The sequence below is a fragment of the Brachyhypopomus gauderio genome, chromosome 7, assembly GCF_052324685.1.
Source record: "Brachyhypopomus gauderio isolate BG-103 chromosome 7, BGAUD_0.2, whole genome shotgun sequence".
Taxonomy (NCBI): Eukaryota; Metazoa; Chordata; class Actinopteri; order Gymnotiformes; family Hypopomidae; genus Brachyhypopomus; species Brachyhypopomus gauderio.
The window spans coordinates 29,253,889-29,278,733 of record NC_135217.1 but is presented as its reverse complement, the minus strand read 5'-3'; the positions used below and the strand labels follow the sequence as shown (position 1 = coordinate 29,278,733).

At 40.7% G+C, this 24,845-nt stretch overlaps 1 protein-coding gene across 2 annotated transcripts in view; it reads left to right on the top strand.

The window, feature by feature from the left end:
* The first annotated feature begins 15,707 nt into the window (after positions 1 to 15,707).
* LOC143519519 (uncharacterized) overlaps positions 15,708 to 24,845 on the top strand; it is a 30,222-nt gene continuing 21,084 nt past the window's right edge. The window contains exons 1-4 of one of the 2 annotated variants that reach the window (XM_077013064.1): positions 15,708 to 15,878; positions 16,886 to 17,058; positions 17,628 to 17,779; positions 19,344 to 19,454. The gene's annotated coding sequence lies outside the window, so the exon portion shown is untranslated. Of the gene's footprint in view, positions 15,879 to 16,885; positions 17,059 to 17,627; positions 17,780 to 19,343; positions 19,455 to 19,739; positions 19,979 to 24,845 lie in introns of those variants that run through there. The other variant, XM_077013063.1, reaches the window with a different exon arrangement.

The following is a 24,845-nucleotide window of genomic DNA, read 5'->3' as shown; positions in this document are numbered from 1 at the left end:
ATTAAACAGTAATTGGTGTGACACTAGTGTGCAATATTCTGTAAGATTCTGTTTGGTCATGTAGAGTTTTCTTTTCACCTACTGCTTGAGTCCACATCAAGTTCTTCCAAATGGACAGCAGAATCCTTTTCATATCTAAAAGGTATAGACCAGAGGTGGGGACTCGAGTCACAACGTGAATTGTTACCGGGCGGGGTGTAAAATGGACACAAATTAAGTATTATATCGCGATCGATCGATCGCCAGTGGTTGTTGCCAGAGCGAACTTGTAACTCATTGAATCATAGATAAGGATCAGAGGTAAATAAACTAGATTTTTTTTTTTCGGCGTGAGAAATCTGGGGGGCCTTATAAGAAAAGGCTCTTCCCCCTACTGTTACCTCATTCATTTGTGGAACTAATAAAAGACCAGCACTCTGTGATCTTAGTGGACGTGGGGGTTCATAGTAGGAAATAAGTTCCTGGAGGTATTCAGGAGCAAGCCCGTGCAGTGCTTTATATGTTAATAATAGAATTTTAAAATCAATACGGGGGAAGAGCCTTTTCTTATAACGCCCCCCAGCTTTGGAACAACCTTCCAAATTGCATACGGGACTCTGACACAGTCAAAATCTTTAAGTCTAGGTTGAAAACCCACCTATTTGGTTTAGCGTTTGATAATTAATATCCCCCCTTAGATAAATGTACAGATCCAGGGGTTTATAGACGAAGGGTTTTATGGTAGACTGGGGCGCTGGTGCTGTCGTCCTGTCACTGCTCGTGGTCACTCAAGTTTGTTGACAGGGCAGTGGATGGATGCCATTGTCTCAGAATGCCCCCAAGCCTATGTTACCTTCTGGTTCTGCCTTTTTAGCTAGGCTGTAATAGTTTAACTTAATGCCGGAGTTGCTGCCACACTCCTGAAATGTGTTTAATTTTATCTGTCCTGTATATGTCCTCTTACAGAGCTAATTTTCCCTGTTTTATTTTCTCCACATGGCTGCCCGCCTGCTCGAGGAAAAATGAGATGAGGAGAGACAAGCGATCCATCCAGTGCCAGCCACCTACTGCCTGACCGGATGAGCCTACACCATGATGGACATTACTACATCTTTTCCTTTTCTTTATTTCTTTCTGTTTAAATTGTTGTTGTTGTCATGGTGACCGGTGTCGGCCAGAGGAGGATGGGTTCCCCTCCTGAGTCTTGGTTCCTCTCAAGGTTTCTTCCTCATGCAAAAAACTAGGGAGTTTTTCCTTGCCACTGTCGCCCTTGGCTTGCTCACTGGGGGCTAGGACTCGGCACTTGTAAAGCTGCTTTGTGACAACAACTGTTGTAAAAAGCGCTATATAAATAAAATTTGATTGATTGATTGAAATCGGATGTGTGGCGTGAGAGCGTGTGAAGACAGTCAAATGCATGTGTCTCACGCTCAATGCGTGAGAGTTGGCAACCCGGGGTTCTGTATCTGAACTCAGGGAAGAGAGCCTCTCTCTGTCACCATCATATCCAGTTCTATCTCAGCATGGATTGTGTATTTGAAGACATCTACGTCGAGAAAAAAAAATATTGACAAAAGTGGAGCGAGTTTTCAGCTATGGGGACATCATTCTACGGCCTCATCGTGCACAAATGACATACAGACTTTTGGCCAGTTTGGTCTTTTGCAAATGCAATGCAGAATAGTTTACTGAAATGTCTAAAGTTGCATTCCTGATTCCTGTTCATTGTTCAGTTCTTATATTTGTTTGTCTTGTGTCACTCACACATGGACACACATGTTCTCCAAGAAACCAGATAAGAGAAGAGAGGGGGAAATGCTGTTATGGTTCTTGTATTGTACTGTGAAAATATCAGCACTTTTTATTTGAACATGGAGTTCTACTTATGACTTTTTCACAGAATATTTATTTCTGGAAAATTGTAGTTTAAAGTATGAATATTTTTGCAGCTAATTTTAACAAATTGAACTGTGCAATAAAGAGGTGTAATTTAAATTTGTTTTATACTTCGTGTTTTCAGTTGCACATGTTTTATCAAGATTTGAGGAGAATACAGATTTAAAAAAGAACACATGTCTATTATTTACATTTAAAATATACCTGCAACATTGGTTAAAAAAAAAAAGACTCGAAAGGACTTGAAATTCCAAGTTTCAGACTTGGGACTTGACTTGACTGTTGCCTGTCTTGACTCGAGACTTGACTTGACTTGACTGTCTTTGCTTGAGACTTGACTCGGGACTTGAGGATAAAGACTTAGACTTACTTGAGACTTGCAAAACACTGACTTGGTCCCACCTCTGATAATTCATATCCAATATACAGTCATGTCCTTCAGGTAACTTCTGTTTACCCTCCACTGACTGCAGGCCTTGTTGCATATATTTTGCAATTAGTAAATCAATAGGCTATAGGCCTACAATTAAGACAGTAAAAGACCGTAAAGTAGGAGAAGGAGTTATAGGCTACTGAATGTTGTCATTACATTAATGCAGATGGGCATTTTTCACAGGTAATGGGGAACTTCCCATTTCTTCTTTCACAAATGAATGTAATTTATGTTGCCTAACAAAACCTATACAACAGAAGACGTTCAGCTTAACACATAGATTTGCAAACTCTACCTTAATTATTTGTATGTGGTCGTCCTCACGTTATCTATCATTGATTTGGGCTAGTGCGACTAGTTTATCAGGTGACCAGTCGGCTAAAAATGCTTAGTAGTTTAGTGCTGTATGAGACATTTTACAACACAAGAAAATGATTTCACGTTGGGCTTAGAGGGCAAACGGTACGATTTGACTTGATGTGTATGTGACCTGGCTGGTGGGGACGGGAGAAGAAGTCTATCTGTGAGCGTGTGTGCTGTGCTGAAGACGCTTCCTTCCACTCGCTGAACTGAACTGCTGCAGCGCATCTGGTGTTAAAGGAAGAGAGAGGTCGGGTGTGTGAGGTGGTGGCTCATTTCAGGGCATTGTTTTTAATCGCTCAGGTTTTCAAAAGATCATTTCAAACCGACCTCAGTAAAATGATAATAATAAAAAAAAAAAACGAAGTTTCAAAAGGGCACTTTCGTTGATAAAGGGCAGAGTTGGTGGTGCTTTAGCACCACCTGATGTCTATGTGTGCACGCCACTGTTATATATACATATCATAACATGTATGTAAATTATCGAATGAATATCAAGTTCATTTCGGCATCATGGACAGTTAAATGACTTCATGAATTCAGTTAAATGATTTCGTTCATGTATATCAATATTGTGGCGTTGCCACTGGTTATAGGGGTGGAGCATGGAGTTCGCTACCTCCCATGAGCACTTGAACACAACTGAAAACACAAAGTATAAAACAAATTTAAATTACACCTCTTTATTGCACAGTTCAATTTGTTAAAATTAACTGCAAAAATATTCATACTTTAAACTACAATTTTCCAGAAATAAATATTCTGTGAAAAAGTCATAAGTAGAACTCCATGTTCAAATAAAAAGTGCTGATATTTTCACAGTACAATACAAGAACCATAACAGCATTTCCCCCTCTCTTCTCTTATCTGGTTTCTTGGAGAACATGTGTGTCCATGTGTGAGTGACACAAGACAAACAAATATAAGAACTGAACAATGAACAGGAATCAGGAATGCAACTTTAGACATTTCAGTAAACTATTCTGCATTGCATTTGCAAAAGACCAAACTGGCCAAAAGTCTGTATGTCATTTGTGCACGATGAGGCCGTAGAATGATGTCCCCATAGCTGAAAACTCGCTCCACTTTTGTCAATATTTTTTTTTCTCGACGTAGATGTCTTCAAATACACAATCCATGCTGAGATAGAACTGGATATGATGGTGACAGAGAGAGGCTCTCTTCCCTGAGTTCAGATACAGAACCCCGGGTTGCCAACTCTCACGCATTGAGCGTGAGACACATGCATTTGACTGTCTTCACACGCTCTCACGCCACACATCCGATTTCAATCAATCAATCAAATTTTATTTATATAGCGCTTTTTACAACAGTTGTTGTCACAAAGCAGCTTTACAAGTGCCGAGTCCTAGCCCCCAGTGAGCAAGCCAAGGGCGACAGTGGCAAGGAAAAACTCCCTAGTTTTTTGCATGAGGAAGAAACCTTGAGAGGAACCAAGACTCAGGAGGGGAACCCATCCTCCTCTGGCCGACACCGGTCACCATGACAACAACAACAATTTAAACAGAAAGAAATAAAGAAAAGGAAAAGATGTAGTAATGTCCATCATGGTGTAGGCTCATCCGGTCAGGCAGTAGGTGGCTGGCACTGGATGGATCGCTTGTCTCTCCTCATCTCATTTTTCCTCGAGCAGGCGGGCAGCCATGTGGAGAAAATAAAACAGGGAAAATTAGCTCTGTATGAGGACATATACAGGACAGATAAAATTAAACACATTTCAGGAGTGTGGCAGCAACTCCGGCATTAAGTTAAACTATTACAGCCTAGCTAAAAAGGCAGAACCAGAAGGTAACATAGGCTTGGGGGCATTCTGAGACAATGGCATCCATCCACTGCCCTGTCAACAAACTTGAGTGACCACGAGCAGTGACAGGACGACAGCACCAGCGCCCCAGTCTACCATAAAACCCTTCGTCTATAAACCCCTGGATCTGTACATTTATCTAAGGGGGGATATTAATTATCAAACGCTAAACCAAATAGGTGGGTTTTCAACCTAGACTTAAAGATTTTGACTGTGTCAGAGTCCCGTATGCAATTTGGAAGGTTGTTCCAAAGCTGGGGGGCGTTATAAGAAAAGGCTCTTCCCCCGTATTGATTTTAAAATTCTATTATTAACATATAAAGCACTGCACGGGCTTGCTCCTGAATACCTCCAGGAACTTATTTCCTACTATGAACCCCCACGTCCACTAAGATCACAGAGTGCTGGTCTTTTATTAGTTCCACAAATGAATGAGGTAACAGTAGGGGGAAGAGCCTTTTCTTATAAGGCCCCCCAGATTTCTCACGCCGAAAAAAAAAATCTAGTTTATTTACCTCTGATCCTTATCTATGATTCAATGAGTTACAAGTTCGCTCCGGCAACAACCACTGGCGATCGATCGCGATATAATACTTAATTTGTGTCCATTTTACACCCCGCCCGGTAACAATTCACGTTGTGACTCGAGTCCCCACCTCTGGTCTATACCTTTTAGATATGAAAAGGATTCTGCTGTCCATTTGGAAGAACTTGATGTGGACTCAAGCAGTAGGTGAAAAGAAAACTCTACATGACCAAACAGAATCTTAGAGAATATTGCACACTAGTGTCACACCAATTACTGTTTAATGCAGACAATTTATTATGTACACATGTTGTATTCAATGTGTCTTTGATTACCTTCATCTTCTAATGCTTGTTCTGTCCTCTGCTGTTCCGTTCGAGTTGTGCTCAAAAGGTATGGGTGGAAAAATGAAAAAGACCAAGTCAGCCAAAACTCATAAAGAGTGAAAAATATAAAATGTCATTCCATCAATCATGATTAAGTAATAAAAATGTTGGTGTCCTGTATCAACCTCTCTTCAATGTCTATACCTTTTAGATATGAAAAGGATTCTGCTGTCCATTTGGAACAACCTGATGTGGACTCAAGCAGTAGGTGAAAAGAAAACTCTACATGACCAAACAGAATCTTAGAGAATATTGCACACTAGTGTCACACCAATTACTGTTTAATGCAGACAATTTATTATGTACACATGTTGTATTCATTGTGTCTTTGATTACCTTCATCTTCTAATGCTTGTTCTGTCCTCTGCTGTTCCGTTCGAGTTGTGCTTAAAAGGTATGGGTAGAAAAATGAAAAAGACCAAGTCAGCCAAAACTCATAAAGAGTGAAAAATATAAAATGTCATTGCATAAATCATGATTCAGTAATGAAAATATTGGTGTCCTGCATGACACTCTCTTCAATGTCTATACCTTTTAGATATGAAAAAGATTCTGCTGTCCATTTGAAAGAACCTGATGTGGACTTAAACAGTAGGTGAAAAGAAAACTCTACATGACCAAACAGAATCTTACAGAATATTGCACACTAGTGTCACACCAATTACTGTTTAATGCTGACAATTTATTATGTACACATGTTGTATTCAATGTGTCTTTGATTACCTTCATCTTCTAATGCTTGTTCTGTCTTCTGCTGTTCTGTTCGAGTTGTGCTCAAAAGGTATAGGTGGAAAAATGAAAAAGACCAAGTCAGCCAAAACTCATAAAGAGTGAAAAATATAAAAAAGTCATTGCATCAATCATGATTCAGTAATAAAAATGTTGGTGTCCTGTATCAACCTCTCTTCAATGTCTTTACCTTTTAGATATGAAAGGATTCTGCTGTCCATTTGGAAAAACCTGATGTGGACTCAAGCAGTAGGTGAAAAGAAAACTCTACATGACCAAACAGAATCTTACAGAATATTGCACAGTAGTGTCACACCAATTACTGTTTAATGCTGACAATTTATTATGTACACATGTTGTATTCAATGTGTCTTTGATTACCTTCATCTTCTAATGCTTGTTCTGTCCTCTGCTGTTCCGTTCGAGTTGTGCTCAAAAGGCATGGGTGGAAAAATGAAAAAGACCAAGTCAGACAAAACTCATAAAGAGTGAAAAATATAAAATGTCATTGCATCAATCATGATTCAGTAATAAAAATGTTGGTGTCCTGTATCGAATTCTCTTCAATGTCTTTACCTTTTACATATGAAAAGGATTCTGCTGTCCATTTGGAAGAACCTGATGTGGACTCAAGCAGTAGGTGAAAAGAAAACTCTACATGACCAAACAGAATCTTACAGAATACAGGTGCTGGTCTTTTATTAGTTCCACAAATTAATAAGGTAACAGTAGGGGGAAGAGCCTTTTCTTATAAGGCCCCCCAGATTTCTCACGCCGAAAAAAAAAATCTAGTTTATTTACCTCTGATCCTTATCTATGATTCAATGAGTTACTAGTTCGCTCTGGCACCAACCACTGGCGATCGATCGATCGCGATATAATACTTAATTTGTGTCCATTTTACACCCCGCCCGGTAACAATTCACGTTCGCTGACCCCCCCATTTGATTGGTTGTGCTGCAGCTCATGCACACACACATACACACACACACAACGTACAGAGTGTGGAAAAGCAGAGGACCGGTCTGCGTCAGAAGGACGGAAATGAAATTAATGGGGTGCACTTTATAAATATTAATATGCGTTTTAAAATTTAGATTTGGGGTAAAAAAATCAAGTCTTTGCAAGTAAACAGGTTCAAGTCCAATTCAAGTCCCAAGTTATTGGTGTAAAAGTCCAAGTCAAGTCTAAGTCTCTGAATATTTTTTCAAGTCAGGTCAAAAGTCTTAATATTAATGACTCGAGTCTGACTCGAGTCCAAGTCATGTGACTCGAGTCCCCACCTCTGATGGCAACTAAAAATATGCCCTGTTGGCTATCAGCAGTGTTGGGTAAGTTACTTTTAAAAAGTAATCCGTTACAGTTACAAGTTACCTTGTTTAAAATGTAATTGTAGTGTAACTTTTCTGATTACTTTTGAAAAGTAATGTAACTAATTACTTTTGGATTACATTTTGATTACTTTAAGGTTTAAATGAGTATTGACGCATGATCAACATTTAATTTTTGAGAACTGACAGTGTGAACCTTAAAAGAGTACTAAGCTGAGAGAGAATTGCTGACAGGCAATCACAGGAGGTCCACAAGAAGAGATGCCTGCACCAGGCATGTAAGATCAGACTACTGTCATCGGGCCATGCTCTTTTCTGCTCCTCCCCCAGGCTCTACCATTTTCACAGTTTGCGGACTAACACAAGCAGGTTCAGAAACCACTTCTTTCCCACAGCGGTCACCTTATTGAACTCTTCCCAAAGACCATTCTTTCCTTCCCCTCTATCCATACCTTACCATCCATACAAAATCTGTACAGTGTTCCTCTTCAATTCACATCTGTATAGCCCTATCTACAGTGGTATAGGATAATCTGTATGATTCCATCTGTATTTATCACATTTATTTATGCCATGCTATTTTTCTTTGCCCTGTGCATTGTACTGCCATAACTACATTACACACACATGCATTTCCCTAGGTAATTTATCTACTCTGCACATATCTATTAACCATCTTTACTTACACTAGCTGTAACTAACTGCATTGTATCTCTAAATACTGCATTCTATACAATCTGCACGTGTTGCACTTGATTAGATACCAAACTGCATTTCATTACTTCATACAAATTTAATTCAAATGTATTGCTTGTCGAACGGTAGGTCTAAGATAGGTCCAATGATAGCCTACCAATTGGGTAGGCTAGGTCGTGTCATAGACATCGACAAACGTTTTTCCAACACCAAACAGTAATAAATATTCATTTGATACCGTCTGTCATTGTCTCTAATAGTCATGTATGATTCCAGCGAATACCTGTTTAGGACTTTAAACAGCTAATTTGGTTAGCCTGTAAATCAAGCTAGCATGCTAAAGAACAAACACATTCAAGTGAATGGTAGTAGCTAGCCTAGCAGGTAGCTAACTGTGGAAACCACAGTGTGACGGTCAGCATACCTTGCTGTTAGCTCGCTTACAACCTCAATAGTGGTTGCCTTCTGATCGGAAATAAACCTCCAAACTCCGAAATTTACACAAAGGCTTGGCATAATCACAAATAGTTGCCGATGGTGGCACATGGTTCACATTTATTGACAACACGAAAACAAAACAAACGCTTCTTAAATGTCCAGTGCTTGAAGGCGTCTGTCATTGCTGCTTGAGCTGAAACTGAACCGCGCGTTTGCAAGCGGGAAACAAGCGGCAAACGGCGATGTAGGGCGCAAAGCAATAAAAATATCATTAAATATTTCGCAAAGGTTTTTGTTTATATTTTTAAAATGTAACTAAAATTATAAGATATACATGAACGAAATCATTTAACTGAATTCATGAAGTCATTTAACTGTTCATGATGCCGAAATGAACTTGATATTCATTCGATAATTTACATACATGTTATGATAATATGTATATATATTCAGATTGAGGAGAAAAAATAACGTTGATACATGGCAACTAAAAATAGGCCCTGTTGGCTATCAGGCACCGGTCAGATCAGCACTGGGCTTTTTTTTTTTTTTTTTTTTTTTTGTTTTTTTTTGTTTTTGTCTTTTTTTCGTTTTTTTGGTATACCTTTTTTTGTTACACTTAATCTAGCGTGGGGTTCGAACCCGGGTCTTGCTGACCCAAGTGCTTCAATGACCAGTGCCCTACCCATTAGGCCAACATAGGGCCGCTTACGGATCAAAATTCATAATATACAAAGTTAAAGTTAAAGTTAAAGTTAAAGTTAGTCACTGCTCGTGGTCACTCAAGTTTGTTGACAGGGCAGTGGATGGATGCCATTGTCTCAGAATGCCCCCAAGCCTATGTTACCTTCTGGTTCTGCCTTTTTAGCTAGGCTGTAATAGTTTAACTTAATGCCGGAGTTGCTGCCACACTCCTGAAATGTGTTTAATTTTATCTGTCCTGTATATGTCCTCATACAGAGCTAATTTTCCCTGTTTTATTTTCTCCACATGGCTGCCCGCCTGCTCGAGGAAAAATGAGATGAGGAGAGACAAGCGATCCATCCAGTGCCAGCCACCTACTGCCTGACCGGATGAGCCTACACCATGATGGACATTACTACATCTTTTCCTTTTCTTTATTTCTTTCTGTTTAAATTGTTGTTGTTGTCATGGTGACCGGTGTCGGCCAGAGGAGGATGGGTTCCCCTCCTGAGTCTTGGTTCCTCTCAAGGTTTCTTCCTCATGCAAAAAACTAGGGAGTTTTTCCTTGCCACTGTCGCCCTTGGCTTGCTCACTGGGGGCTAGGACTCGGCACTTGTAAAGCTGCTTTGTGACAACAACTGTTGTAAAAAGTGCTATATAAATAAAATTTGATTGATTGATTGAAATCGGATGTGTGGCGTGAGAGCGTGTGAAGACAGTCAAATGCGTGTGTCTCACGCTCAATGCGTGAGAGGTGGCAACCCGGGGTTCTGTATCTGAACTCAGGGAAGAGAGCCTCTCTCTGTCACCATCATATCCAGTTCTATCTCAGCATGGATTGTGTATTTGAAGACATCTACGTCGAGAAAAAAAAATATTGACAAAAGTGGAGCGAGTTTTCAGCTATGGGGACATCATTCTACGGCCTCATCGTGCACAAATGACATACAGACTTTTGGCCAGTTTGGTCTTTTGCAAATGCAATGCAGAATAGTTTACTGAAATGTCTAAAGTTGCATTCCTGATTCCTGTTCATTGTTCAGTTCTTATATTTGTTTGTCTTGTGTCACTCACATATGGACACACATGTTCTCCAAGAAACCAGATAAGAGAAGAGAGGGAAAAATGCTGTTATGGTTCTTTGTATTGTACTGTGAAAATATCAGCACTTTTTATTTGAACATGGAGTTCTACTTATGACTTTTTCACAGAATATTTATTTCTGGAAAATTGTAGTTTAAAGTATGAATATTTTTGCAGCTAATTTTAACAAATTGAACTGTGCAATAAAGAGGTGTAATTTAAATTTGTTTTATACTTTGTGTTTTCAGTTGCACATGTTTTATCAAGATTTGAGGAGAATACAGATTTAAAAAAGAACACATGTCTATTATTTACATTTAAAATATACCTGCAACATTGGTTAAAAAAAAAAAGACTCGAAAGGACTTGAAATTCCAAGTTTCAGACTTGGGACTTGACTTGACTGTTGCCTGTCTTGACTCGAGACTTGACTTGACTTGACTGTCTTTGCTTGAGACTTGACTCGGGACTTGAGGATAAAGACTTGGACTTACTTGAGACTTGCAAAACACTGACTTGGTCCCACCTCTGAATTAATTCATATCCAATATACAGTCATGTCCTTCAGGTAACTTCTGTTTACCCTCCACTGACTGCAGGCCTTGTTGCATATATTTTGCAATTAGTAAATCAATATAGGCCTACAATGAAGACAGTAAAAGACCGTAAAGTAGGAGAAGGAGTTATAGGCTACTGAATGTTGTCATTACATGAATGCAGATGGGCATTTTTCACAGGTAATGGGGAACTTCCCGTTTCTTCTTTCACAAATGAATGTAATTTATGTTGCCTAACAAAACCTATACAACAGAAGACGTTCAGCTTAACACATAGATTTGCAAACTCTACCTTAATTATTTGTATGTGGTCGTCCTCACGTTATCTATCATTGATTTGGGCTAGTGCGACTAGTTTATCAGGTGACCAGTCGGCTAAAAATGCTTAGTAGTTTAGTGCTGTATGAGACATTTTACAACACAAGAAAATGATTTCACGTTGGGCTTAGAGGGCAAACGGTACGATTTGACTTGATGTGTATGTGACCTGGCTGGTGGGGACGGGAGAAGAAGTCTATCTGTGAGCGTGTGTGCTGTGCTGAAGACGCTTCCTTCCACTCGCTGAACTGAACTGCTGCAGCGCATCTGGTGTTAAAGGAAGAGAGAGGTCGGGTGTGTGAGGTGGTGGCTCATTTCAGGGCATTGTTTTTAATCGCTCAGGCTTTCAAAAGATCATTTCAAACCGACCTCAGTAAAATGATAATAATAAAAAAAAAAAAAACGAAGTTTCAAAAGGGCACTTTCGTTGATAAAGGGCAGAGTTGGTGGTGCTTTAGCACCACCTGATGTCTATGTGTGCACGCCACTGTTATATATACATATTATCATAACATGTATGTAAATTATCGAATGAATATCAAGTTCATTTCGGCATCATGGATAGTTAAATGACTTCATGAATTCAGTTAAATTATTTCGTTCATGTATATCAATATCAACATTGCACTGAATCCTATCGCATTATCAACGTGCCAAATTTGGAATGTTCCAGAAATCACAACAATTTTATAATTTTATATGCTTTACAAGGCAATAAAATGAGTTCATTGCTGTTGTGGTTAACTCATTTTGCTCGTAATCTGCCAGTTAAAATCCAAACAGTTTTTGTTAGCCTCAGATTTGGCACGAAATTATCACTTTAATTCTGATGCTAAATTAACGAGCTAATCAAACACGTTGAGATGAGTTTTAGACATAAAATCAGTCAAGCAGGTTCCAGCACAAAAGTCAGACAGGTGCGCTGTAAAAGGTTCGGTCACACTTTATCGCTCGGGCTGCGCTACAGCGTCTGTTCTCAGATGCGCTCCCACTACTGATCGGTAAGGGGGCTTTGACCTGCTCTGTTTCCGACCTGGTGGCCCGAAGCTCCCTCAGGGACATCATATCGACAGCGAGCTTAGTGGGGACAACCGATCAACACAGCGCGGTGCAGCCCAGAAGCCCCGAACTCACAAGCTCCTCCAAGCTCAGCCTCCAAGTAACGTGGATTACAGGTACGCGCCACTGCGCCCGGCGGCTTTTGGAGAGATCTGCTCAGCTCTTAATAAAGAGACTTAGCCGGTGCTGACATGTTTCCAGTGGCCTTATATATGAATAGTCTGTTTTAAAAACTACAAAAAGTGTGAATACAAAAGTGTGTTGGTCATGGGACTAATGTTTCAATCCAAATAAGCGCCTGGGGTTTATGGAATGAAAGTAATCATAAAATGAAGGTTAATTCAAGGTGGGTTCTTAAAACGCCTGATGAAATTAGTAATTTAATACGATAAATCGTTTCAAACTATAACTATAGGTGAAATAAAATGGAAAGAAAGCAAAAGTCCACTTTGTGCTTGAAACATAGGCTTCTTTGAGAGGTTTATCCGCTGGTGCGGTGTCACGGCATAATCGCAATGCGCATGCGCACGTTTCGAATATTTTATCTTTGTATATTATGAATTTTTGACCTTTGACCTTGCCCGTTCTTGGCGTAATGGGTAGCGCACTGGTCAGTCACGCAGAACGACGAGAGTTCAAATCCGCCACCGGGTGTGTGACCCCATAACTTCAATAATGATATTGAGCGTGGAGGCCCTGGATCAGGGAGCCGAGAGGAAACGCGCTGCGCTAGGTTTCTTAATGACAGTGATGAGAATGACGGGCTCAGTTACAGGAGGATCACAAGGGCCAATAGATCAATACCCAGTGCCCACCTCACCGGTGCCTGATAGCCAACAGGGCACATTTTTAGTTGCCACTACCGGTTTTTTTTTTTTTTTTTTTTTTGTTCAATCTGAAAAATCGAACTATGCATTATTTATAATATATACGTAAAATATCCAATGAATATCAAGTTCATTTCAGCACCTTGGACAGTTAAATGACTTCATGACTTTATTTAAATGACTTCCTTCGTGTATATCAAAATCACCTTTCCACTATACAAAAGCTGTTCAGTCCATCTCATGACATTATGTCAATGCACAGAATTTGAAATGTGTCGGATATCCTGACGTCGTAATCGCAATGCGCATGCGCATATGTCGTGTATTTTAACTTTGTATATTATGAATTCGCATTGATGAGACACAGTCAGGCTTTATGAGGAATAGGCACATCTCTAACAATATCAGACTAGTTCTAGACCTACTCGATTACTCATATTTGTTGCCTGATGATAGTTTTATTCTCTTGCTGGACTTCTATAAGGCATTTGATACAATTGAACATCAATTCATTTTTCAATCTCTGGAAAAATTTGGTTTTGGTCCCTTCTTCTGTAACACTATCAAAACATTATACTCCAATAGTAATAGTTCTATCAAAATGCCATATGGCTCCACCCCTAGATTTGACCTGAAACGAGGTATTCGCCAAGGATGTCCCATTTCACCATATTTATTCTTACTTTGTTCACAAATTCTTGCAACTCATGTCTCCAATAGTGCTGTACAGGGAATCACTATAGCCGATAAAGAGCTTCTAATCAGTCAATTGGCTGATGACACCACAATCTTTTTAAGGAATGCAAACCAGATCCCTCTCGCCTTAGATATGATTAGTGCCTTTTCCAAGGCCTCTGGTTTATGTCTAAATTTGAACAAGTGCGAATTGCTGGCAATTAAAGATAGCCCAGCAAATATTATTTGCAACATCCCTGTTAAACAAGAAGTTTCTTATTTAGGAATTTTAGTCTCTAAAGACCAAAATTTAAGATGCTCTTCAAACTTTACACCAATTATACAGAAAACCAAAAATAAACTAAACCAGTGGCTGCAGAGGGACTTATCTCTTAAAGGTAGAGTATTGATCACTAAAGCTGAAGGATTATCTCGATTAACATATGCTGCTCTCTCCTTACACTTAGATAACAAAATTGCTAAAGATATTGATTGCATGCTCTTTAATTTTATATGGAAAAACCGTACACATTATATTAGAAAAACTGTTGTTATGAATAACTATGATTCAGGTGGTCTTAATTTTCTGGATTTCTCTACCCTCAATCACGCTTTCAAAATTAATTGGGCTAAACACTTCTTTAAGAACCCGACTTCTATCTGGAACCTTATACCATATCATGTTTTCCTGCGTGTTGGTGGCCTTAACTTCATTTTTAACTGTAGTTACAATGTTGAGAAACTTCCTGTAAAACTCTCCTCTTTCCATAAGCAGGTACTCCTAGCGTGGACCCTCATTTATAAACACAACTTCTCCCCACACAAATACATTATCTGGAACAACAGAGATATTTTGTTTAAAAACAAGTCACTTTTCTTTGAGGCTTGGCTTCAAAATGGAATCCTACTAGTGGCTCAACTTGTTAATAAGGAAGGACGTTTACTCAATTACAGTGAATTCTGCTCATTATATAATTTTCCAGTTAGTCTCCAGGAATTCTCCATGGTAATTGATGCGATACCCTCGGGCACTTTAATGCTGTTGAAAAACACTAATTATACTCTGTCTGTTCCACTCAGTCTCCCTGACCTATCTGAATCCCCTATAGGGAAAATCTGCTTTTCACAGGAGAACGAGAAGAGTAATAAGGGAATACGCAGGCTATTCCAAGAAATTATCATATCTCGTCCATATATAACATTCTATTGGAACCGTTATGTCCCAGATATCCACTGGAGAATGGTTTGGTTGATCCCTAATAAATATTTAATTGTAAACAAGGTGAAGGAAGTGTCTTTTAAAATTCTCCATAAAATCTACCCTGCTAAGCACTATATGACAAAATTTAAAAAAGACATAAATATTAATTGCAGTTTTTGTGATGGCCCTCCAGAATCTGTAACACATCTTTTTTGGCTTTGCTCCTTCACACAAAGGTTTTGGAAGGAGTTTAGTAAATTTATTAATAACCACATTTTAAGGAATTTCACCTTATGCTGGGAAAATGTCTTATTTTGCTTCTATAGTTTCCCCAGAAAGGATGCAAACTGTTTTTTTATAATAAATTTGCTTATTCTTTTTGCTAAATTTCATATTCATAAATGCAAATTTGCTAATAAAACACCATGTTTTCCTCACTTTATCAAAGATGTGGAATTATATGTGAAATCAATATCAGACTCTACGAATGAAAAGGCTCAAAGGACAATTTCTATATGTACCTATTTATGTTTTTGTTTAATTAACACCCCTGGTCGTTTGTTCTCATGTTTGTATACCTGTTTTGTATACCTGTATTGTATTTGAATATTGCCAATAAAAAAAAAAAATAAAAAATAAAATATTATGAATTCGCTCTGTGCACGTGACGCTTCCGCATGCCCATATACCGGCAGTGGCTCGACTACAGAGACACGTCAACAATGACGTTTTACACGCGCTGTTTGCAGGACCTCCCTCGGGTGACGGTCAACGATGTTCATCGGATCGTCAAGACACACATGCCGCGGCTTCTTCGAGCGAGAAAGAGAAAGATTTCAAGATGTACATATCTAGTTATATTGACAACTACGAAGGTGAGTGTTCCGTGTTAGCGCTAGCACACAGCTAAACGTAAATCAGTTAGCGTTAGCATTGTGTGTGTGTGTGTGTGTGTGTGTGTGTGTGTGTGTGTGTGTGTGTGTGTGTGTGTGTGTGTGTGCGTGCGCGTGTGTGTGTGTGTGTGTGTGTGTGTGTGTGTGTGTGTGTGTGTGTGTGTGTGTGTGTTAGCTAGCTGGTCGTGTCTGAACACTAAACTTCGTAAGAGCTTAAACTCAAGATCAACACAAACCCGGCGGATCCCTGTGTTTAGCCCGGCCATGACTGGGTTAAACAGCGGAATCTGTGTTTGTAAACAAAGCGCAACTCGACGGTGTTCGCCGACGCGTGTTTGTTTACAAAACAACGAATATTGTGCTTTGTTTACAAACACGGAATCCGCGCCGGAGACTGCTGTTTAACCTGTCTCAGGACTGAGTTATCTCACTTCACTATTAAACACATACTGTGATTAAGTCTATTCTTTTATTTGCATTTTAGTGTGGAACAAAGATCAGGTGACAGGAGAGATGTGTGTGAGGGCGACCTGTTTTAGGTCCATGAAGAAGTCGGAGAAGCCACACAGCTCGAGTGTAGGGTGACAGTGCTTTAGAAGATAGATGCTATGAATGTTGTTTTTAGATTTATGTTTATGGGGATTAAAAACATTTTGTTGGTGAAAATGTGTGAGTAATGTTTTGAGTAATGTTACCTGGCAATGTGAGTATGACTTAATGTCAGGAAAAGTGAATGTTAAAGGCAAAACCCCCAGAAACTGTATTTGTTCAGATGTTTCCTGATTTACTTTATTGTAAATACTATTGAAGCTGGTAAATTGTTGATGTCAAATGAGAGCCACATTAGGCAACACTGTAGACTATTAGTGACAGTGTATTCTAATTATATAGCCTTTCCTGGCTGATTTTATTTTGTAAACAGTTTTTTTTTATTAAATTGCACTTGATACTGTTTCTCATTGTATTTGCTACATTTTGTATTTTTGCAGATTTCTTTAGATGATTCGAGACCTGCTCATGTGTTGCTGGGACAACTTTGTGCAATCATGTGGTGGCATTGCTTTATCAAACTGCACATTATTCACAACTAAGAGTTCCTGCTGTTCCTCCTGTCCTGAGCTGCACAGAGAGTGAGCAGCAATGGCACAAGCCAAGAACTTTGGTAAGTAATAATATTCTAAACTTTGTACATTTGTGTAAAAATGTAGGGTGCTATGAAAAATGTCAATAAACACAGAATACAGTCATATACTAATTATTTTAAATTACAAAGACATCATCTCGGATATTAAGACTGCAAAATGTAATTGATTTTAAAAATAAAAAGCAGATATACCACTGCACTGCTGACAGTGATCCACCACCCATATAATATCTGCTCAGGGGTGGTCTGGGCCATAGATGAGTGGAGTGAAGACAATCAATCTATGCAGAGAAATTGAATTATCTTTAGTTGTTGAACTACAAAGCTGGCCTGACAAGAATTGTGCCAACTAAAGTGGCCAATAATTATACCTACTCACCATAACGGAAGTACTGTTTTGCATAAACAAACTTTAGTATGCATCATTACAGTAACATACAAATGAATATAAAATACCACAGTATAGGTTGAGTTATTCAACCATGCACATTAGCAGTATGAGTATAAATAAATAGTGATCACTGTAGATATATCTCTGATCATTAGGATCCTCTGCTCTGTAAGTTATGTTGACTGCTCTTACCTAGAAGCAAAGCAGGGCACACTGCAGCTGAAGCGTCATCATAACTACTACTGGCAGATCCAGGGGCAGATGCTCATCACAGGAATGGACTGGTGTGACTTTGTTGTTTTTGCTGAGGAGGACATGTTGGTGCAGCGCATATTGAAAGATGCACAGGTAATTAACACCATTAAACAAAAGGTGGACCATTTCTTATTTCACATATACATGCCCAGATGTCTATAAACTCAGTTTGTATGTTTGTATATATTGTTGTATTTGTTTAAAATGTTCTTATAACCCTGATAAGGATCTGTAGAATAGAAAAACATTTGAATGTCATTGGCACAGTTCTGATATTTTAAAAAACAACTCAATAGACAAATCACAAGCACTTTGTTTCAAAATAAAATTATTTTCCTTCACTTTGTCATTGTTTTACATTTCGTCAAGCTTAAGTACAAACAAGTGAAACATTTATATTAAATATTAAACATTAAAAGTGAAGCCCATTAGATGTGAAGTAACTATTTACAAAAAGTAAGTGGTCATAGTTCAAACTGCAGGAAGTGTACATGAAAAGTAAACACATGGATAACATGCATATGCACCCTTAAATATTTATCACAGGTTTCCAACATTGGTCCTGGAGTACCATTGCCCTGCTGTTTTTCCTTATTTAGTAAACCTACTTCAAATCATGAAAGCCTTAATTGCAGCAGGGAAACATCAGGGGAAATTCAGTAACATTTCTAAAATAATAACAAAAAGCCCTGTACATGAATGTAAAAAGTATTCTTGGGAAAGAGCAAATGTTATATATTCTGTACTCATACAGCCCTTTCCACCATCCGAGGCCCATTTCTTGACAAGAGGACCATTCTGGTAGTTGGAGAGAAGACATGCCACAGTAAACAATTTGATTGATACTTCCTGTGATGGAGAGTGGTATTACAGTGTCAAATAGTTTGTTTTCTTTAATTCGTCTAATCATCCTCTCCACATGTACCCTTAGACGTGCAATATGCTGGGTCTCTCTCACATCATCTTCCAGCATCTGTGTTCTCTTGTGCAGGAAATCAGGCCTCATCAGCTCATCAATTGGTGTTAGCTTCTGGATTGGGCAAAAACAAAGACAAAAGATTAAAATAATATACACAGTCCGGTCACATTATGAACACCCCTAGTAACCATACTGTGAGCGTGGTACTACGAGTGGGTGAATATGGAGGTGGGTTCACTACAGAGAGTGAGGTGAATACAGACATTGGTGTTCCCAATCCAGGTGTTTTAATTGTGTTTTCCAGCAAAGGAGTAAATCACCAATACTAGTAAACGAAAAGAAAAACTGTATAAAAGGAGAACAAACATATAAAAAGTACTCAAGCCCGCAAAGGCTTATAAGCAGTACCTCCAGTAAGCGCTGGCAATCAGCAGCCAGTCTAGCCCCTACGTTTCTTGGGCTCAACACAATAACATCCAATATCAAACAACCAACATTAACCAACCAACCTCAACCTCCTTAGCCTCTGAGAGGAAGGCCTCTTATACTAGTAGCCCCTCCCCTTAATTTAGCTGGGACACACCACTACTACTAGCAGGGGTTACCTACAAACACAAACATGACATACATACATTACTGCAGTAACACAATATATACATAACATTTTACATTTAGTGCACTACTATGACAAGAATAATAATTAATATGTCCATTTGTTGCATACAACTCCGTCCTCAGGTATTCCAGGAACTGTAACCCCCTCCCCTCCTTCAGTAGGCCGAGGGCCCTTCGGCCACTATAAGAGGAGGAGCTGGATGGGCCGCCAGTCCCCTGAGTATCCCGGAACAGGTAAGTACAACATTATAATCAATCACATGTCTTTTAGAGACTTGGTGATGGGCCAGAGCTGGATGGCTTAATCACCCCTAGCTTTATCTTTTATTCTTTATTCTTTATTCTTTGGAATAAAGGCTCACGTATGGGAGCCACTTGTCCCAGTCAGAGCCAGTCTCTGACACAAACTTGCAAAGCATGCACTTCAGGGTCTTATTGAAGCGCTCAACCAAGCCGTGGGTGAAAGGGGGTCGTCCTGATGCCTTTTATACCCATTAACGCAAAGACGTCTTTAAGCTGCTTGGACATAAAGTTTGTTCCCTGATCTGTGAGTATTTCACGTGGTATGCCTACTCTGGATATTAACTGTAGAAGGGCATTAACCAGCTGGCGTGTTTTCACTTTACTTAGTGCAAATGCTGCTGGATAGCGCGTTGCATAGTCAGCAATTACTAAAATATAGCGTTTGCCGCTCTGACTCTTGGATAGGGGACCTACTACGTCCATGGCGATCCGTGAAAACGGGACGTCAATAACCGGTAAGCTTATCATGGGTACTCTGTCTGTCTGATTTTCTTTTTGGTGCGGTTAGCTGGCACTCTGGACATGCTTTGCAGAATTCTATTATGTCTAACTGCTGACGTGGCCAGTAGAATCGGTTCGCTATTCTGCTCTGAGTTTTAGCGTGTCCGAGGTGACCTGCTGTTGGGAATTTTCTTCTCCGACCCAGACGGGCCCCAACACCGCCCCGATGAACCGACTGGTTTTTGACTGAGTGGTCCAAGCAAAGTCTTGACAACAAAAGTTCTTTTAAAATGATTTATATAGAATATTAATGAATGCAATATAATAGAAGTATACGTGGTACAAACTCTTCAGTGCACTGGTGCTAGTTGCCTAGGAATCTACCTAACCCAAGTGGATCTCAGCAGTGTCCAAGCGAAAAGCCTCTCGTGCTGGGCGATGTCCTTTCTTTCATACTCTCTGTCCATAAGTTTCGATTTGTTAAGTTTCGATAACTCCCCAATCCTGGCTGCTCTCCATGGAAAATCACCTGCTCCTCTTCTCCCAGCCTGTGTGCCTGGTTATCTAAAAACTGCTTGCTACACATCCTGCACTGAATAGGCCCCTTCTGTTCTCCTCAAGGCCACTGAGGCCTCCTTACTCCTGCTTTCCCACAGTCTTCCTGAAAAACACTAAATTGACACATCAAGTTATTAGCCTTTAATTTTCTTTTTTCCAACATTCCCCCTTTTAGACCAAAACATTGGTCTAACTCTAGTCTAATACTAAAATCTATCTAGCCCAGTGCACTTATTAAAAGAAAGACAATCATAAAAATCCCTAAATGTGTATACATTCATAGTGTGACTATGTCAGTTAGTACAATGTCTATGTGTTCTTTTATGTGATTGTTGGGTTCTGGATCACTCCCCAGTCGTGGGCCGAGACCTTTCAGACTATTCGGAGATGCCCCCCTTCATCTCCCACGGTCTCGTGACTTGACGTTGTCCCCGAGACCCAGGTCCCGCCTGGTGGGAGATCACCTCGACCCGTTCTATTAATGTGCCCATGTGTCATGCATATTACTTTTAAACTAGTGAATCAGCTTTCATGTGCTGTTGGTTGTGCTCTAATGTGTGGTGCGTCTTCATTCTTCATCAGTCGCTGACGCTGCCAATACCTACAAAGCAAGCATAATTAATCAAAAACAACAAGTTGTTCACACAGAATCGTCTTCTTCAGATGATATGTCATCATCATCCTCCACCATCAGTGCCATGGTGTATGGTGGTGGGTTCTTTGCATCCCCCTTCTCAATCGCGGCTGTGATCAACCTTTGGGTGAGAGATCTGATACATGGTATACAACAACATCCACAAATAACAACAATTGCAATAAACACTGCTACTGACATAAACAAGGACATAATTAGTGCCTTCCATTTCCCAAACACCTTCGTGAACCACTCCTCCATGGGGTTACTGATACCTGAGGCCTCCTGCATCTCCTTAGATAAAGCCTTCAGTCCGTCCAGAGCTCTGGTCACCGACCCGTCCGGTGCGGTGTTATTGGGAATGAAGGTACAACAGTTGTCGCCAAACATGAAACATACACCCCCTTTTTCCGCCAGGAGCATATCTAGAGCCATTCTGTTTTGTACGGCCATCAGTGAGGTAGCTCTCAGTTGTTCGCTCAGCCCCTCTATTGCGTCTCTCGTTAGGTTGGTTAATCTCAGTACATTGTAATGGACAAAGTTGATCCTATCTACATTCTTGTTCGGTGTTACTGGAAACAAGGCTGATATAATTGGAATGTTCTCAAAGCCCGTAGCTATTTGATCAACTAGCTTGTATTCATTGGGAACCCCCCCGAGGCACTCCTATGGAGTCAATGTATGTTGGTGACCCTATGGACAAATCAAAGGCATCACGCTTCTTTCTCCCTTGGGCGGTAGCAGGCTGCGGTGTGATTTCCCTCAGCCCTATCATTGTTATTGGTGTGATTAGTCTTACCATAGCACAGATTGCTTTAGCTCTTCCTGGTAGTAATGCCAACAGAGTGTGTCCTCCGCAGTACCACCAGATCCCTGCCCGGGCTACTCTCCCTATCCCCGGGACCTTCGTTGTGGCGTTACACCAATCTGGTTCAATTTCTCCCACACTCATGATTGCGTCTTTCTCGGTCAAGTTAAAACATTGGTATTGTCCTTTAAGTTTTACTGGCACGAAAGGAGCGTTACCTCCTTCCAAATTTTTGACATACGGAAAAATACTGTCCAGGCTGGAACAATTTGAGGTCGTAATACTTCTCACCTTAGTTAAATTCAACATACACTGATATCCTACTGGATCTGTTTCAGGATTCAGTGGGGCTGGTGAGGTCATTAACGCGGGTCGGGCCGCTGCACAGGCCACACAACCTTCTAACCCATTTTCTCTACTGTTTTGTTCTAGCCATGACAACCACAAATTCGAGCCGCTGTAACCGGTTGCTAATTCTATTAACTGCTGGGACGATAATTTAGTGAAATCTGTGGTTAGAGTGAACTTGTCTGCTGAATCCTCCATCTTCTCTATTTCTGCCTCAGGTTTTGCTGGGCTGAGTGGCTTGGGTTTGGCTAAATAGCTGAGTTTAATTATTCCCCATATGTCACGTCCTGATTGTTCCACCCCCAGGGTGAAGTACAACGGTCTGTTATTACCCCATATCTGCCCATTCCATTTGACAGAAAAAGTCACTGGATTTTGGGACACGTGATAATCTCGCTGAAACGACACATCGACCCACCATTTGCTCAAAGAGGTCGTGGAAGGGTTACCTTTCTTATCTCCTAATGTCGGTTTCCATCTCCCCGAGTACTTTATCACCGACCCCCAACCAGGACACCAGTCTGCACTATAGAAACTCCCCCTTCCATGACAGCCCGCATTAACTTGATTGGTCCAACATATGTACAAATCACATCCTCTGTATGAGGCATTGGCTCCCCCGCAGTCCACTACCTCACATAAGTCAAAAGTCCAGCTCGAGGCTGTACCATCTCTATAACTCAATTCCACACCTCCGTATGTCCGTACACACCGGTCCTTGGACTGTCCTACTGGCCTGGTTCCCGCTCCTCTTGGTTTTCTTACTTTAAAGTCTATTTTCTCTGGTTTGGTCGCGTTTACTAGCGGGTTAGGGCTGTGGATCTCATCGGGCCTCACCTCTTTGCAGACAGTGTGATTGTCGTCCCACCGACACAAAGTTACGTTCACGTTATTGGGTTGTTTCTGATTTCCTACACTAAATATCACCACTGCTCCTATTATCACCGCGGCTAGAAATGTTCCCCCCCATAGCCAAGTCCATGTTCTCAAAGTTAATCTCCCTACTCTAACATATTGTTGGTACTGAGCCTCATCTGGACGTCCCACACGTCCCGACAACATGTCTCTTATTTCCCACAGTTCCATCCTAGGATGGAAGATGATGCACCACCACCTTGGTACCGGTTGGTTTAAGTAAAGTTTTAATGATTTCACAGTCCTCCAGTCTAATCCGTCTAATCCACAACCCAGCTTCGGTATGGCTAGAGTGTTAATGTTCAATGATATTAACAATGTGGCCAGGTGTTGTATGCTTGAAATCAGATCTCCTAATTCTGGCTTCTCCCTGTAATATCTTTTGGTCACTAAATGGAATATGATGTGTGTCTGTGTGGTTTGTGTGGCACACTTGCCTATGTGCACCTTGGCTATACCTGTAGTGCCAAACGCTTGTCTGATCTGCAGAGCCACTCCAGCTCCCAGGTTCAGGTCTGCGCTCACACAGTGTGCTATAGCCTCACAGTCAGTCTCCAACAGGTCTCCTTCACCTTCCTCCCACCAGTCCTCGGCTGTGATGTATTCTCTGTAAAAAGCTACACTGGGGTCGGTACTCACCACCAACTCCTTCCCTGGGGCTTCTCCTGTCTCCTCCAAGTGTGTCTTGATCTCTCCTGTGGTTCTTGTTGGTTCTTTTGCTGCAACACAGTGTGAAATGTGGTACCAAGTCTTACCTTTGTCTTTCCTCACTTTCACTGAGTGCTCGTTGGCACCTTCAACCTCCCACGGGCCTGTCCACCGTGGCTCGTTCCACTTCCTCTTGTGCACCTTGATCCTTACCCAATCCCCTGGCTTCACCTTCACCTTGGGTGATTCCAGGTCTTCTTTTCCTTTTTCCTGTTGAACAGACTTATTGATTTCACAAAGCAATTTGGTTAATTCTCTCATGGACTCTGACATCTCCTGTTCCTGGATTTCCAAAGCTGGTCCCTCAATCCTTGGTCGAGGGCACCCTGGCATGGGTCGTCCTGTCATGAGCTGGTGTGGTGAGAGATTGTATTCTCCCGTGGGGGTCGCTCTCATGGACATCAACACTAGTGGCAGCGCCTGAACCCAGTCCATGTCTCCTGCTGCGCACACTTTGGCCAGTTTAGTCTTAATGGTCTGGTTGGCTCTCTCCACCAACCCCTGTGACTGTGGGTGGTAGACAGTGCCAAACTTGTGGGTTAGGCCCAGCTTTTGTTCTACTTCTGCCAAGTGTTTGTTATCAAAGTGGGACCCATTGTCACTCCTAATCACTTTTGGTAGGCCGTACCTGGGAATCAACTCATTTTGCAACCATTTTATGACTGATTTTGAATCTTCCTTTTTGGTGGGTATAGCTTCTACCCACTTGGTGAATCTGTCTACCATGACCAACAGGTACCTGTACCCCCTTACCCTGTTGTCTGGCCCCATGTCTGTGTAATCGATCACAATCTCCTCAAATGGCCCCGTGGGCACTGGGTATCCTCCAATTCTCACCCGGTATGGTTTCTTCACATTGTATGACTGACAGATATCGCATTCGCTCACGTATTGCTTCACGTGGTCTCTG